Below are 15,514 nucleotides of genomic sequence, written 5' to 3' on the forward strand. Positions count from 1 at the left end.
GCTTTGGGGGTGGCGGGGTGAGAGCCTAACAAAAAGAACCCATTCAAAGAGGGACCTGGGTGCTCTTGGTTTTTCTCCTGCCCCCTGACATTATGAGATTTGAATTCATTACACGGTGAGAATTGGTGCAGCGCTGCATCGCAGGAGAGGAGAAAGCAGGATGGTGTTAGGGCAGCATAAAGGGTTCATGTGGGGGTGTCCCCACAGCTGAGAATTAGGGAGTCTCTTGGGGAGTCTCTTGCACTTGCACTTTCCACACAAGCTAATGCGAATGCAGGAAAGCACTTTGTCTTACGCCAAAGCAGCCATCCAGCCCTGAGTGAATGTGCAAGGAGGTTTTGCTGGTCCTTATGTTTTGAGCTGATCTTGTACTGCCAATGAGTTTTTCTGGGTCCTTTATTTCTGTCATATTAAGATGGGAGGATTTCTTCTTCATGGATCCAATCTATTTCCTCCTCTTCTGTCTTTATCACTCGAGCTGGTTAAGTAAAACAGAACCTGCAAAATGACTTGTGATGTTGGATGCCCAGTTTGAATTATACCTGAGCTACCCAGCCTCGTTCTGTGTCTCCATTATCCTGCTCCGGGACATTGCAGGATGAGTCTGCACCGAGGCACTGTCCTGAGCTGATCTGCCTCCCCACTAAATCCCCATTTATGCCCTCCTCATCGCCACCAGACAGGAGCTGCCTGGGCCATACAGGCGGCACAATGTTGTCGAACAGGGGCCCACAGAAAGAGAACATCTGGTTAATCGGTTCAAGTGGCTGGGAACCAGTTTACCGTGTATTAAGTATTCTTTGATTCTGTTTAATTGGGACATTGCAGAGACCCTGATGTCCAGTAATAAGGACAGTGGGAAGCTGATCAGACAGCTCGTTAACACTCAATTAATGTCGCTCCGTACGGCACAGCAGTAACTTTTAAAAAATGGATGTGTGCAGCCGAGGTGGAATTAAATTGCGATGGCAATTTCCAGAGTGCACGATCCGAGATTTCCACGTGGCGCAGTGTTAACTTTGTGCATGTGTGCAATTGAAGTGGAATTAAAAGTTGAAGTGCAATTTTTTTAGGTGAACGCAGTCACTTTACACAGTACAGAATTAGCTCATTTCTAATTTATAGGTGCAATTAAAGTGCACTAAGAATAAAATTCATAAATCTTTAGCTAACTGACCATGATTTTTCTGAAATCTCTTTTTGTTCCTTTTGATGCAGGCAATGTGGGCACCCAGTGTGCCTGGAATAATAATAGTTAGCTCTTTCCCTTCATGCTCTTCCTTGTCAATCTTCGTAGACTTTATTAATCTTATCTGGATGCAGTGGCTGTGTGTCTGTGGCGAGGTTGCATACCTGCAGCTCTACAGAGGTCTCAGCTCTCTGGGTTTGGCTTTCCTCCCTCCGGGTCACTTTGCCGTCATTTTCCCCCGGGCGATATCACATCCACGCTCGCATGGCGTGGCTGGAGGGGAGATTCCCATCTCTTCATCTCCCTAACGAGCTCCGGGCCTGCTAATGAGCCTGTTGCTCCTTAGCTGAGAGCCTCTGCTCCGAGGGGGGCACAGCTTTGACCAAGGGACCCGTCTCATCCCCGCTGTGGCCAGAGCAGGACAATTACCCACCGGGTGCTTCGTAGCGCAGCTCCCTCCAGCTGAGCATCTTTGTCAATTGCGATTCATTTAAGGGCCTGAATTCCCTACCTCCCCTCTTCTTTCTTCTCTCTTTTTTTTTTTTTTTTTTTTTTTTATTACATCTGCACGCTCAGTCATGCAAAAAATTACATGATTTCGGAGATTCAGCTGACTCTGGTCTTGGATGGCGAGGGCTGCTTAGTAGCGCCATCACCATTCAATTAGCCCCGGCGCACGGAGGAGATGTACCGGAATAACACGGCCTTCGCTTCGACACCGAGCACTCAGCGGAGAGCGTGAGCCACGTCCCAAGCCGTGGTGCTTGATATTAGGGCTGGCGAGCAGCACGGCTTGGAGGGAGCTGCTTCTCCTCTCCTCCTTCCCTGCCTCAATTTCCCCTCCAGTGTCAGGACATGTGGTTTCTGGAGATTTGGCTGGAAAGGTGGTTTGGGCCATCTTCATCCTCCCAGAGGACAAACGGGTATATCGGGGTGGAGAAGTGCTTCTGTGCCTCCAGCTCTAGGGGATGCTCGGACCAAGCACCCCCAGCCTCCCACCCCAAACCCCAAACCTGTGGCTGTCTCGTCCTGCCTTCACGGCGTTTAGGGGTGGGCAGCTGGCAGCGGGGCTGCGATGAAACACGGGGCTGTAGCCAGCTCGGGGAGGCGGCGTGATATTTCCCTAGCAGTTTATAGACTAGAAAAAAAAAAAATGCTTTTCCAACACGTTCCTCTCTTCACTGCTGAAAGCCTGCTGTTAAAACGCAGGAGCGGGGCGGTGGCTGGTGCCGAGGCCAGGAGCAAGGCGAGGCCAGTCTTGGGTCGGAGGCAGCTCCTTGGTCTCCCCTCCACGTGCTGCTAAACGCTTCGCAGGCCAGGTGTCGGCTCACAGCAGAAAAGCCTGTATTTTTAGCATGGCGATGATTTAAGTAAATCTGTTGCTTTGAAAGGAGGGGCAGAGGGCAGAATAAAAGTTATTTCTTCCCTTCCACCTCTCGCCCCTTGAGTTAGAGCTGATAAAAATCCAAAAGCAGGCCTGTGCTCCGCCAGGAAATCAGACTCCACTCCGCCTTTGCCTAGGAGCCGTGTGGATAAAATATTAAGCACTGGGGCTGGAGCAATGCGGGTACAGCAGGCATAATCAGATGAGTAGTTAAAGGTCTGGCATCCTTTGGGGACACGTGTGATTGATCAGCCCTTGCAAAAATAAATAACCCGGCTCTTCAGATCTATGTAGCAATTTTAAATTTTTAATAAATCTGTATGTATGGTGAAGGATAAGTCGTCACCCTGCACTCTGTGCCTGTGATTGTGGGTGAATTCATCATACTCTTCCCTTCAAAGGACTTCAGATCCTGCTGATAGACAGCGGTGGCGGCATTTTAAATTCTTTTCCCATCTTTATCTTGCCAAGGTGCGACAGGGAGCCAGGCTGGGGACCGGCCGTGCTTGGGATGCTCCGACGCTGACTGGGGAGAGGGGGGACCCCAAAACGCGGTGCCACTGCTTTTGCTGACCCTGGGCTTGCAGAGGGAGGACCCGAAAGGTGTTTTGGTAAGAAATCCTCACAGGCCTCTCCTGCAGGGAAGCGCACGGAGCAGGGGCAGCTGCTGGCACTGCAGCATCGAAATGATGCAGCAGCCTTCGGGGCACGGGGAAATCACGGGGAAATCGTGGCACCGGGCGGACGGCATTTGCAAACTAATTACGGCAGTGTCAGACTCTGCCAGCGTATCCCCCGCATGGCCCTGCAGGTGGGGGAGGACCAGGTGAGGGGCAAAGCATCCTTGGCTTGCTGAGGTGGGCTGCAGACAGCAAAGGTGGCAGGTGCCAGCCCTGTCCCGTGCCGACGGGGAGCAGATGGCTCTTGGGCTCTGTCCACCCCGCTGCGTGCTCAGGCTGGGGCACCCGAGGCCGTCACAGCCCAGGGGGCTTTCCATGGGAATGAGGAGCCGGGGACCTGGGCAAAAGGTTTGCTCCTCTTCATGGCAGAGGGGTGGAGGGGGAGGCTGGGGGATCCGGCCAGCTGCAGCCGGGAAGCACAGCTGTATGACTGCAAAATGGGCCTTTTCTGTGCCTACATGCCTCCTGCCTTAGTCTGGAGGCTGAGGGGGATTCCCCCTAGTTTTAAACTAGGTTTGACGGGGAAGACAGGGGAGTTGGAAGTGATAGAGAAGGGCTGGGGGGATATTGTCACTGCTGTCACTGTTGAAGATAGTAGGGAAAAAACTCTGAGTTGTCCCATAGGATCAGCTGAGGGCTCCTCAGAGAAGGTAATATTCCCAATACCCTGTCTGGAATCTTCTTGCGTCCCTCTAGGGGTAAACGAGCCTGCTGCTTGCCTAAAGTGCCTGTATACCAATGTGTGAAGCATGGGGAATAAACACGACGAGCTCGAGGTCTGTGTAGAGTCGCGGGGCCACGATCTTACTGCGGTCACGGAGCCGTGGTGGGACAGCTCGCGTGACTGGAAGGCTGTCATGGAGGCCTACGTCCCTTTAGGAAACACAGGCTGGGGAAGCGGGGGGGAGGAGTTGCCCTTCATGTGAGGGAGCCATGAGAGTGCGCCCAGCTCCACCCGGTGGAGGGAGACAGATGCGTGGAGAGCTTGTGGGTGAGAATTAAGGGGCGGGCTGGTACGAGCGACACCGCTGTGGGGGTGTACCACAGCTCACCAGAGCAGGAGGAGGTGGATGAGGCCTTGTACAAGCAGCTGGAAGCGGCCTCACAATCCCGGACGCTGGTTCTCGTGGGGGACTTTAATCATCCAGACATCTGCTGGGTAAGCAACTCGGCCAGGCACGCGCAGTCCAAACGGTTCCTTCAGTGCGTTGAAGACAATTTTCCGATGCCTGGGGGTCCTGGCGGACGACAGGTTAGCCGTGAGCCAGCAGTGTGCCCTCGTGGCCAAGAAGGCCAACGGGATCCTGGGGTGCATTAAAAGGAGCGTGGCCAGCAGGTCAGGGGAGGTGATCCTCCCCCTCTGCTCTGCCCTGGTCAGGCCTCACCTGGAGCACTGTGTCCGGTTCTGGGCTCCCCAGCACAAAAAAGACAGGGATCTCCTGGAAAGAGTCCAGAGGAGAGCCACAAAGATGATACGGGGCCTGGAGCATCTGCCCTGTGAGGAGAGGCTGAGAGGGGATCTTATCAATGTTTACAAATACCTGAAGTGTGGGACACAGAGGGATTTGGCCAACCTCTTTTCAGTGGTTTGTGGGGACAGGACAAGGGGCGATGGCCACAAAATGGAGCCCAGGATGTTCCGCAACAACATGCGGAAGAACTTCTTCACAGTGAGGGTGACGGAGCACTGGGACAGGCTGCCCAGGGAGGTTGTGGGGTCTCCTTCTCTGGAGATATTCAAGGCCTGTCTGGACGCCTACCTGGGCAGCCTGCTCTAGGGAACCTGCTTTGGCGGGGGGGTTTGGACCCGACGATCTCTTGAGGTCCCTTCCAGCCCCTACAATTCTGTGATTCTGTGATTCCCGTGGGCAGGGAGGTGCTGAGCTCCCTGGGCATCACCAGAGCATCACCAGGTTCCCCACCTCCCTGCCCAGGCCTGGCAGCACACAGCCAGGGGAACATCTGGACGGCGATTTCGGGACTCTCATCTTTGCAACTCGAAGCCTGGATGGCCCCTGTGGCTGGGATGTGCGTGATCTCCCTGGGAAGAGATGCTGCCAGCAGCAGAGAGCGATCAGCAAATGCTTGGTGTTCCCCATAGGTGCCCGTCCGTGGGTGCAGAGGGGTGCACGTGGAGAGGGAGGTTTCTCCGCAGTATCTGGAGCCAGATGAGGGGTGTTGGTTGGGTTCGTGTTTGTCTCCTGGGGTCTGAATGTGAGCATGGGCTCCCCAAGAGGTGTGCGAGCATCCTCAGCACCGATGTGCATGGGTGCTGCCCTTGCAGACACAGCAACGTGTCTCATCTCCTGGTCAGCAGCATTTTGTCATCTGCTGCAAAGATTAAACATTTGCTAGGTAAAATTTCTCCCGGCTGTGCGGTTAAAGAGCATATCCCTGCTTGGCGATACAAGTTCCATGCTTAATGGGGAGGTGATTCTGAGCTCAGAAAGGCTGAGTGCCTTCTGCGTGCGGGCAGGGACCGGCTGCGCTCCAGGCAGGTGTGTGCCTTGTCTGTGCTGGGCACTGTGGGTTTCAGATGGGGTGAGTGCCAGTGCTAGGGCAAGGGGAAACGCCTAGCTGAGCTAGGTCATTTGACATGACCCTCCAGTCCCACCGCCAGCGAAACGGGTCCCAAAAGCAAATTGCTGCTTGTCACTGCACCGTGAGAAGGAGCCTGACGCATCCCCAGGGAGCCACCAGTGATGTGCTGTTGTAGGGTCAGGCTCTGGGGCTGCACGTGCACTCCCTGCTCGGTGGCTTTGTGCTCCATTCCCATTTCCACCCACCTGGCCGGTGGAAAAGAAGCAGAGCCCAGTATGGTACAGGAGGCACAGCGAGTGTCCCCAGGGACAGGGGACAGCATGCACGGTGCTGTGACAGGCAGAGGGAGCCGCAGGCTATAAAGCAAAGTGAGTGAGCAGGAAAGGTGTCCAAAGCAGGGATGTGCGGGATTAGAGGGGCTGCTGCCTTCGGAGGCTGGGGGCAGCCCTGCCAGCAGTGCTGGGGGGACAGCAGCGTGTGTTTTGTGCACGTGAGACCATCTCTGGGTGGGTTTTTCTCCTCCCTCTGAAGCAGCCCCTGGTAGTGGTTACGTGCCTCCTCTTCTGCTAAAGCAGGACCAGATGTGACTCCCAGGGGAGTTGCTCCAGGCTGGTTGTATGGCAAACCTTCCTGCTGGTTTTTAAATACTCTCATCAGCTGATCCCTGATCTGGCAGCCAGATCTCTTGCTCAGGTTTAAATGAGTGATTGCATCCCTCCTGTGCTCTGTTTGTTGTCTCAATTTCTCTGATCACCAGCAAAGATGGTTTTTAGCCATTCTGTTTCTTGCAGATAATATTCCTCCTTGAGCAGTCCTGCTTTTCCATATTCCCTAGCCCTTTCTGATGTGCTCGATCTGTCTCACACAGCCTCCAGCTCCTGCAAAAAGACTCCAGCATCATTTCTCCTCTCTGCTTCTGCTCCTTGCTGGGGGCAAACTCTCAAGAGCTGCACAGCATCGCCCACCATGCGTTCAGTGCCCACAAGCTGTATGATGCTGAGCAAGCCAAAGAGGACTTCTGCAGGCCCTCCAGAGCTGCTGGACCCTTGTGGTTGAGAGGACCTCTTAGCTGGAGGCTTAGAGGGGATATGAGCTCTTTTAGGAAACCGTGGTGAGCACCTCAAGCAGCCCCATCCCTCCCCAGTCCCACCTGGGCTGGTGCAAGGTGTCAGGGGAAGGTCATACAGGTGGTTTTGCAGGCAAGAAGTTGTCACCTTCATTAGGTTGGCTCCAGATAACGAGATAGCGATGGGTGAGGACTAGTTGTGCAACCTGTCTGCAGGTTTTTATAGGAGATAACACAAATCAGCTGCAGTCCCGTTTTCACTTGGTGTCTGCACAGGTGGATTGGGTTGGCCCAGCTCAGGTTCTGGTCTGCCCCAGAGGCCGTAATTAGTGCTCTGGTCTTAAATAGGGGATGTGGTGCAGTGTCTGGGGTTTGCTGAGCTGCTTTGGGGGGATGGTGTGGTGAGGGTTCTGCCCCCCAAAATACCGCAAAAGGGAGTGGCAGGGAGGTGAAGAGGAGCTGCTGCTGCTGAAGATGCTGATTTGGGGGCGCTCCAGGAAGGACAGCAGTGAGGGGTAGGCTGCTGGTAACGGCAGCCCAGCCCTGTGCAGAGGTGAGTGGCTTTCTCCTAGCTAGTTATGATGGCACCGTGATTTTGGGCACGGTTTTGTGCCATGGCCACCCAACTTCTCCCTGAGGGCAGGCAGGCTGCAATCCCTGTGTGGCAGAAACCGTGGCATGAGTGGCTGCGGATGTTCTCTCCACCCCTCTTTGCATCCTTCCTCTTGTGAATGTATGTAACAGCTGCTTTTATCTCCCAGCTCCTTTAGCATTCCCCGCCATTTCTGTCTTTCTTTTTTTTATAAAAAGCAAATTTTTTTTTCAAATTGAATTGAGAGAGAAGGAGAGAAAGCAAGCCCAGATGCAAGTTTTTGCTCATGAAAGGGAAAGCATGGAATACAACAAATTAAATAGCCACCCGGTGAGAAGAAAGGAATCGGAGTGAAAAATGGGTTGGGGGGGAATAAAACCCAGATGAAAAAGGCAGGCTGGTGCTGGAGTGTGCCAGGCAGGGCTGGGAATAGAAGTGTAGCATGGTGGTGAAATAATTGTGCCCCTTCAGCTGAAGTCCACCACTTGCTTTCTGCCTCGCTAACCCAAGCCTGCCATCCTCTGTTAGCTCCTGCAATATTTTATCTGCCGGCTCCGGCTCTGTTTCACCGCGATGGAGAGGACTTGATTAATTAGAAGAGATCTCTTTTTACCCAGCCAGCCTGGCTCTGTGGGGGAAGGCTGGGAACTATTTAAAGGGATGAAGATGTACTGCAGCAGCTGCCATCTCTCTGGTTCCGTGCTCACTCACCTATCTGAAAATTCATCTCCTTTTGCCCTCTGCCAGTAATTCCCCGTGATCTCTGGTGCAGATAAATGAAAGCAGGGTGAGCTCCAAGGGTAGTGCATGATGTATAGGTGGGGCGTTTGGTGCAAGCCAGGGAGAGCAAGTGTGGAGAAGAAGACAGCAAGGATATCTCTGGATGGGGTTTGGGACTTGCAAAACTCACCTCTGCATTCCTTTTGTTTATTATATTGGAAATAGGGGTGTGGGGGCCGTGGGTCTCCCCACTTCCAGGACAAACCCCGCTGCCTGGAGTGGGTGCAGGAGCATCCTCCCTGTGTTTCTCGGCTCATTAAGGCCCAGCCTTGCCTTCAAGTGACACAGGTAATGAATCCTCTGCAGGGTGCCTGCTGGCTTTAATAAGCTGGAATGAACTGAGGGAGAGAATTAACCTGGCGGGATGCTGGGGATGTCTCCTCCTGTGCTGTGCGGGGAATCTTAACGCCTCTCCTGCTTCAGGAAGCACCCAGCAGCCCCAAACCCCCCTGGGACAGGGAGGGGTGGTCAGGGGGGCAGCACCCTGCTCGGGGATGCTCTCTGGACCCCGTGCCCCTTTTGCCAGGCGTGCAGCAGCTGGCCCTGCTGCCTTCCCTCCCCGTGCCTTCTGCCACCAGCTTTTCTCCTCTGGAGACCCAGAAGCAGGTAGGACTGACGAAGCTGTGTGCCTGTTTGGGAGGCATTTCAAGCAGCAGACAGGGCTGTTTTTGGCTAGGGCTCCCAAAGCCTAGTTTATCACAGCACTCGTATGCAGAGTAAGAAAGCCCAGTGCCTGAAAACCCTGTAATTATGGTGCATTTGGTTGGGTATTTTGGCTTTTTATTTTCAGTAAATGGCTTTGTAATGCAGACCCCTGCGGGGCACTCCCTGTGGGGCAGGCAATGTACTTAATGCCCTAAAAGCCAGTGGGATGCTCTGCTGGCTGTGTGGAGGGGCTGCAGCTGTGCTGGAGCTGCTGATGCTGCTTTATGGCCCTGAGCCCCCCATCCTGGGCTCCCCAGGTCCGAGGAAGGGGGTTTCTGTGTTGAACAATGGGCATTGCACAGGGCTTTTGATAGAGGGAGTGGTGAGGTTTTGACACCCCCCTGCTCTGTATCATCCTCCCTCTGTGCTGCTGTCACTGCATGTCCCTGGGAAAAGCTCCTGGCACCTGGCAGAGCCCCCGAGCGATGCTATGGGACCCCAAGATATTTGGGCAAGGCGAGTCCAACCGATGCAGCCCAGGACCTAGGGGAGCAGCGGGAAGGAGGTGAGGGACATCTGCGAGCAGGTCGGGGTGCTCGCGGGAGCCCTGCTTCTTGCAAGGCTGCTCAGCTTCCCGTGGGAGACCTCGCTCTGCGTGCGCATGGTGCGTGCATACTAATGCGCCCTGCAAGCCTTTCCCTGGCAGATCCTTTAAGAACAGACGTGGGTTTTGAGAAACCCTCGATGGCACCGCTTGTAATTATAATGTAATCGGCGTAATTGAGAGCCCGGGGCCCTTCGTAGAGGCTGATTTGCATGTTTGTAATGCTATATGGAGACTTGTGGGGTTAGCCCCCCCACCTTCCCCTGCCTGTTTATGTGGGTTTTAGGGTCCTTCCTCCTGCCTGCTGGTGGGAGCAGGGGTAGATGAGGGGGAAGGAGGTTTGCAGACGGTTCCTTGTGGCACCGCAGGTCCCGGTTCGGGGGCCACCGCAGCCATCCATTATTGATAACACCCCGGCTGTAATGAGCTCCCAGTCTGGATTAGCAAATCATTTGCAAGCCGATCTGGCTTTCCACCAGGCTTGTCCTCTGAAGGGTTTTCGGGCTTTGGGCTGCTGCTGCTAGTCATTCAGAGCAGGATGGGGTAAGGCAGAAGGTAACGTTTGCACCCCTGAGTGGACGTTTTCCTAGGAACAGTCCCGTGGGCGAAGCGCATGGTTAGCCGTGCGGTACAGAAACGAGAGGAAACAACCCAAATTACATGCGAGGTCACGCAGGGTGACTGTAAACAGCTCCCTGCAGCCTGAGCTGGCAGTCAGGGTACGGCTGGTGCTGCAGGGCTTGAGCAGCAGCAGCCCTGGTGGCCCCAGGGGACACGTCCTGCTCCTGTCCTTCCAGTCCTGGGTCTGGCTCCTGGGAGCAGGATGCAGCCAGGACCATTTTCATTCCCATACAGTGTTTTTTTGGGAGCTGCTTTGTGCATGGTCCTGCTCCTCGTGGGCATGGTCCTAATCTTCTGTCCACCTGGCCTGCAGAAGGAGAACAACCCCAGGAAAATGGGGTGGGAGATGCTCTTAAATCTGCTGGGGCTTTGGGAGGACACTGTGCTTCTTGAATAATGGCTTTTGATATGTAATAATATATTGCGCAGTTTTTGATGGCCAATATTACATTTATTTTAAATGATATAATCAGCCCTCAGTGTCTCAGTTGATTTAGTCAATTAAGTTTTTAACCTCATGTCTTCAATCTCATCTGTGAGTAATTTAAATGTGGTGATTTTAATGAAAGTACATCTACCTGTTCATTTATCCAGACATATCGTTGCCCTTTGGATCTTTTGTGTTAGGGACTGGAGGTGCTTTTTCCCTTCTTCTGCATGGAAATGTTTACTGGGGTGAGGAGACAATAAATTGATTGGCATTAGGGAGTTGATTTCTTTCTCAGAGCAATCCAAATATAACAGATGCAGCGATTTCCGAAGCGAAGTGACACGTACATTAAGGCTTTCAGAAAGGACAGCAGGCTTGCCTCTAATTCTGGGCTTGCATTTAAATCCGAGAGGAGACAGCAGTTATTACCTACCCGAAGCCGATATGTGCACAGCAGCTCTCGGCTGCTTGTGCAAATGCTGCAGTTTTTGGCCCTGTAATTGCGGCAGCTGCCAAAAGCTTGCTGGGAGCATCTCAGCCTGGGCTGAGGTTCACCCCCTGAGTCCCCTGTGTGGTTTTCTGCCTCGTAATGTGGGCTTGGGGGATGCAGAGCGGTGATGTCCCAGGGGAAGCAGTGTTTTGGGTCCTTGCTCCGTCTCTTTGCAGGCGGGATGGGGTGAAGGCTGGCCCTGGGGAAATGCTGGAGCCCCGCAGCGCTCGGTGCTTTCGGCTCCCATGAAATTCAAAATGAGAAAACGAAGCCAATGTGTTCCAGCCTTCGCGGGTGTTGCTAAGAGAAATCAAGATAAATGACCTGGCGCTCCTTGTTGGCTGGCTCTGCCTGCTCCCAGCCACGCTTACTCCTCTGGATGTAATTTTTTGGCTGAGCAGTGAGAGCTCAGCAGCACCGGCGCAGCCTGGGGGATGCACGGAGGTGTGGGGTGGGGGCACGGGGTCCTGCTGCGGGCATGGGAGCACCCCCGGTCCCTGGGGAGGCAGCTGATCTGGTGGGGTTGTCTGCGGTGAAGTTATTGGAAACCAAGCTCGGGAAGGCTGCTATTGGTGTTTTGTTCCCGTCTCATAGGCTGGCAATCTTAAAATACATTTTCTTTGGGGTTTTGAAATGAAAATGCTCAGAAGGGGCATTATACGTGGTTTTCTCACAGAAGGCAACCTCCCCTCCACCAGCCGAAAATACTTATTTTAAAATTTAGAGTGGAAAATGCAAGCAGTTTTTGATAAAAGCATTTCTATTCATGAGCAGTCGCTCGCAGAGATTTGCAAGAAATAAATAGGTTTTGGCAGCATAAAAGTCTGATGAACAAGGGGATGGGGAAGGTTTGAAACTTGATTTGGTGTTGTTTCATGTGGAATTTCAGGAAAAATTTTGCCAACAAAAGTGTCAGGGGATGTTTTTCTGCCGCTCCCAGGCCCAAGTCTCCTGTTGCTGGTGAGAGCTACGATGCTCGTAGGTTAATTATCCTCTGATCCTCTTTTTGAGGCCTCGCTCCCTGGAGATTTATCTCCATCTAGCCCTGGGACATGCTCGTTGCTTGCTGGCCGCATTGAGGAGTTTGTCTTGAACTCCTTCCAGCCTATTAGCCAGGTGAAGGTCGTCGTGCAGTGTCTCATTGGAAAGTCGATTTCTCCTAGGCTTTCAATACACGCGCCACCTTATTATTGCGCTTCTTAACGAACTCCGTGCGTACCGTAAGGCAGCGAGGTGCGGTGACATTGCCTGTGTCTGTCCAAAGCCACTTCTGCAGCGCTGAGCTTTTTGCTTTGCAGTTCCGTTGCTCCATTTCCTCCTGACGTGGACCTTGAGCAGAGGGCTGTCGCTCTCCTCGGCAGGACACTGGTATAAAGTCGATCACGTGCAGATGAGGGGGGGGAAATAAATGACAAGTGTGCCGGGAGTCCCCCGCAGCAGTTTCCATCCAGCATGACCCCTGCCGTGGTGGGGAGCATCTCCACGATGGCCTGGTGGCCAAGCCTCTCGCTCAGGTGCTCCTGTGCCAGGTTTCCATCCTGGTGCTGGGTCTGCCCTGCCCTTGCTCTCCCAGATCAAGCGTGGGGTCTCCTTTTCTTGCTGGTTTGGGGCTCTTTCTCCTGCTGCCGTGGGCGTGATGGAGCTGGCGATGCCTGGGAGTGCGAGCTGAGCTGGCAAGCCGGCCCCCAGTCAACCTGGAGCGGCAGCTACCCCGCGCATCTGCGCTGCCTCCCCTGCTCATCCCTCCAGGGCTGCTCGTGAGGAGGCTAAATCGTGCTTGAAGCCTGCATAAAGCAGGGTATTTGCATCTCTGGTAAGGAAAAGCTCGGAGCCAGGGACGCTTGGAGCTGCCTCGCTAGCTCCAGCTCGTCCCCCACACCCCATGTGTGTTGCGTGTACTCCCGAGCATGGAGGGGAGAGGAGAAGAGAGTTGCCCATGCCATTTTCTTTTAAACAGATTCAACTGTGGCTCTGAAAACAGAATTAGAGGTAGGGTTTAATCATACAAGCTCTGGAAATAGGGTAGATTATAAATCTTTTTAAGGAGGGTGGCTAAGCACTTTATTTGCTGTGCAGGAATCTTCAGGGGGTCAGATACCAGAGAACTAGATTTAAAGCTTTTAAATTCCTTCCCTTTTTTCTTTTTTGAAAAAAAAAAATGTTCTTTGACAATGCACGGTTGGCAAGGAAAGACTTTAAAGTGATGGTTAAAAAGACAGAAAGGGGGGGAGAGAGAAAGACGGGTGGAATGGAGATATTTGTCGAAAATAGACATTAATAATGTTGTGTTGACTTGTTCGGCCACTTTTAATCCTTAAAACACGGTTCTGCTCTGAGAATTGATTTTTTGGGGGGGGTGGGGAGACCTTTTGGTGGTTCTGTGCAGTTTTGCAGTGCCTTTGAGGAAGAGTTTGAGCGTACAAATGGTAGAGGTGCTGCCAGCCCCGTTCCCTCCCCTGCCTGCTGCTACCTCCAGCTGGGATCCCCCTGCAGATCCGTGTGGGTGCCGGTAATACCGGGCGCTGTGTCCCCTAATTTGGGGGGACCGAGGACACAACGTGTAAGCCAAGGCTGGCCTTAGTCTGGAATAGGGCTTTATTATTTTATTTTTATTTTTCACAGCTAGGCACTCCCCGTGTCTTGCTCAGGGACTCTCGCTTGTGTTTGCCCTGCGTTTTTCTTAATTTCATGGAGCCGAGGCGATCGATGGGGAGGCTGGGCTGGGATTTGGGGCAGCCCGCTGTGACTGATGGCCTGGGCAGCCCCGGCCCCGCTGCCCCTGTCGAGGGTGGGGAGCTGATGGGGCTGGGGTCGGTGCTGCGGGATGGGTGCTGTCCCCCAGGGGATGCTGCATCCCTCCTGTAGGGTCTTCCTGGAGCCCGAGGGGGCATTTTGTGCAGGTGGTGATGCCGTGAGTGCCGCAGGAGAGGAGCAATGGGATGAGTTTTAAACCTCACGAGGGCTGGGCTCTGCCTTGGGAGCCCTGGTGGGGCCGGGAGCAAGGCAACCCCAGGGACCCTTGCCTCTGGTGTCAGCAGAGCGGTGCTGGCGTCTCGGTGCCGTCTATATGGGAAATGTTGGTTTCCATAGGAACGGCCTGTGGCAGCGCTGGCTTTTGGGGGAGGTGGCATCTGGATGGTGGCAGGAGCCTGGCGTGGCTGCGCGTGAGCCTCTGGGGCTGAGCTGTGGCGGGGTCGCTCCGTGTGGGGTGACGGGAGGAGGGGTTTGTGTGGGTGGCTGTATAGGGGTGGCTGTGCAGCCCAGTCCTTACGGTGATGGGGCTGCAGGCACCTGGGACAAGGTGGTGATGCTCTGTGTCATCAGCACAGGCAGCCCCGAAGCACCTCGATCCCACTCTCTCTGCACCAAGGGCTGCTTCGGGCTTTTAAAAGGTTTTGCAGAGACCCCTCTGCATCCCTCAAGCAGCGTGGCAGCCTCGGTGGCCGACCCATCTCCAGAACCCGATTCCACCCAGCGGACAAGACAGTGCATCTGAGCCCTCCCCTTGGTCTGCCAAGCAAATTAGTGCTCCGTTAACTTAACGAGGACTCTCCTGGCCACCCTGGATGTGGGCAGTGGTGGGAGGACATGGATGAGGGAGAGGTGGGAGCCGAGAGAAGCTGCGGCAGAGCCCTTGCAGCTTTGCCTGGGGGTTTTGGGGTTGTCAGGGCTCTGTGCTGCTGCTCGGGTCAGTGTTGGGGATGGGCATGAAGGGAAGGGGTGCTGCCAGAAGCTCCGGGTGTAGGCAGTGATGCTGGGGACGCTGCGATGCTCCAGCCTTTATCCTTCACCGCAGAGCCCCGTGTCACTGCCCCGTGCCAAGGGGACCGAGTGGGGCATGGTGTCCCCCGGAGGGATGTGCCGGGTGTGTGGCAGCTCTGCCTCCGGCAGCACTGGCTCCCTGCCAAGCCTTTGTCTGTTGACAGAGGTAAATGTGCAATTTCATGGTTTGGTTCCAGTGAATTTAGCTGACAAAATTCATGAGCTGTTAGGAGGAGGTGAGAGGAGGGGCATGACATGAGAAAAACACAGGAGTCAGTGCTCACCGGCGTGGGGCCGCATCCGGATGGGGCTGCTGGCTTTGGGGACGGGGTGGGGGCCAGAGGGACAGGTCCCTGCCAGAGAGGGGACATTTGCTTCTCCTGGTGACACTGAACGTGCTCACATGGCTAGGAGATCTGCAGGGCCCTGCTGCCTTCTCAGCTGGCCTTGGGAGAGCCGTTGGTTAAACAGAGATGCTCTCGGGGATGGAGCCCAGATGCTGTGGTGATGGGTGCTTGGAAATAGCAGGGCTTGGCCTGCTGCAGGACCCTGGTGCTGTTCCTAAATAAGAATTTGTGAGGGTTTGGGGCTTGGTACGGAAACCCCCAAAATGAGCTCTGTTACCTGGAGCCATGCAGCTCCCCCGGCAGTCACCGTGCGGCTGCTGTTTGAGCTGTTCTTTCCCCTTGTATTCAACTTCCCCACGGGATTTCTTTGCAGACTGTCTCGT

General features: G+C 54.2%; 1 protein-coding gene across 3 annotated transcripts in view; it reads left to right on the forward strand.

Moving 5' to 3' along the window:
* The first annotated feature begins 3,167 nt into the window (after positions 1 to 3,167).
* OPCML (opioid binding protein/cell adhesion molecule like) overlaps positions 3,168 to 15,514 on the forward strand; it is a 335,964-nt gene continuing 323,617 nt past the window's right edge. Inside the window, exon 1 of one of the 3 annotated variants that reach the window (XM_066981359.1) lies at positions 3,168 to 3,184. The gene's annotated coding sequence lies outside the window, so the exon portion shown is untranslated. Of the gene's footprint in view, positions 3,185 to 4,318; positions 4,413 to 7,231; positions 7,414 to 15,514 lie in introns of those variants that run through there. The other 2 variants (XM_066981358.1, XM_066981354.1) reach the window with 2 other exon arrangements.

This window comes from Anser cygnoides, chromosome 21 (genome assembly GCF_040182565.1).
Source record: "Anser cygnoides isolate HZ-2024a breed goose chromosome 21, Taihu_goose_T2T_genome, whole genome shotgun sequence".
In the NCBI taxonomy this organism is placed as follows: Eukaryota; Metazoa; Chordata; class Aves; order Anseriformes; family Anatidae; genus Anser; species Anser cygnoides.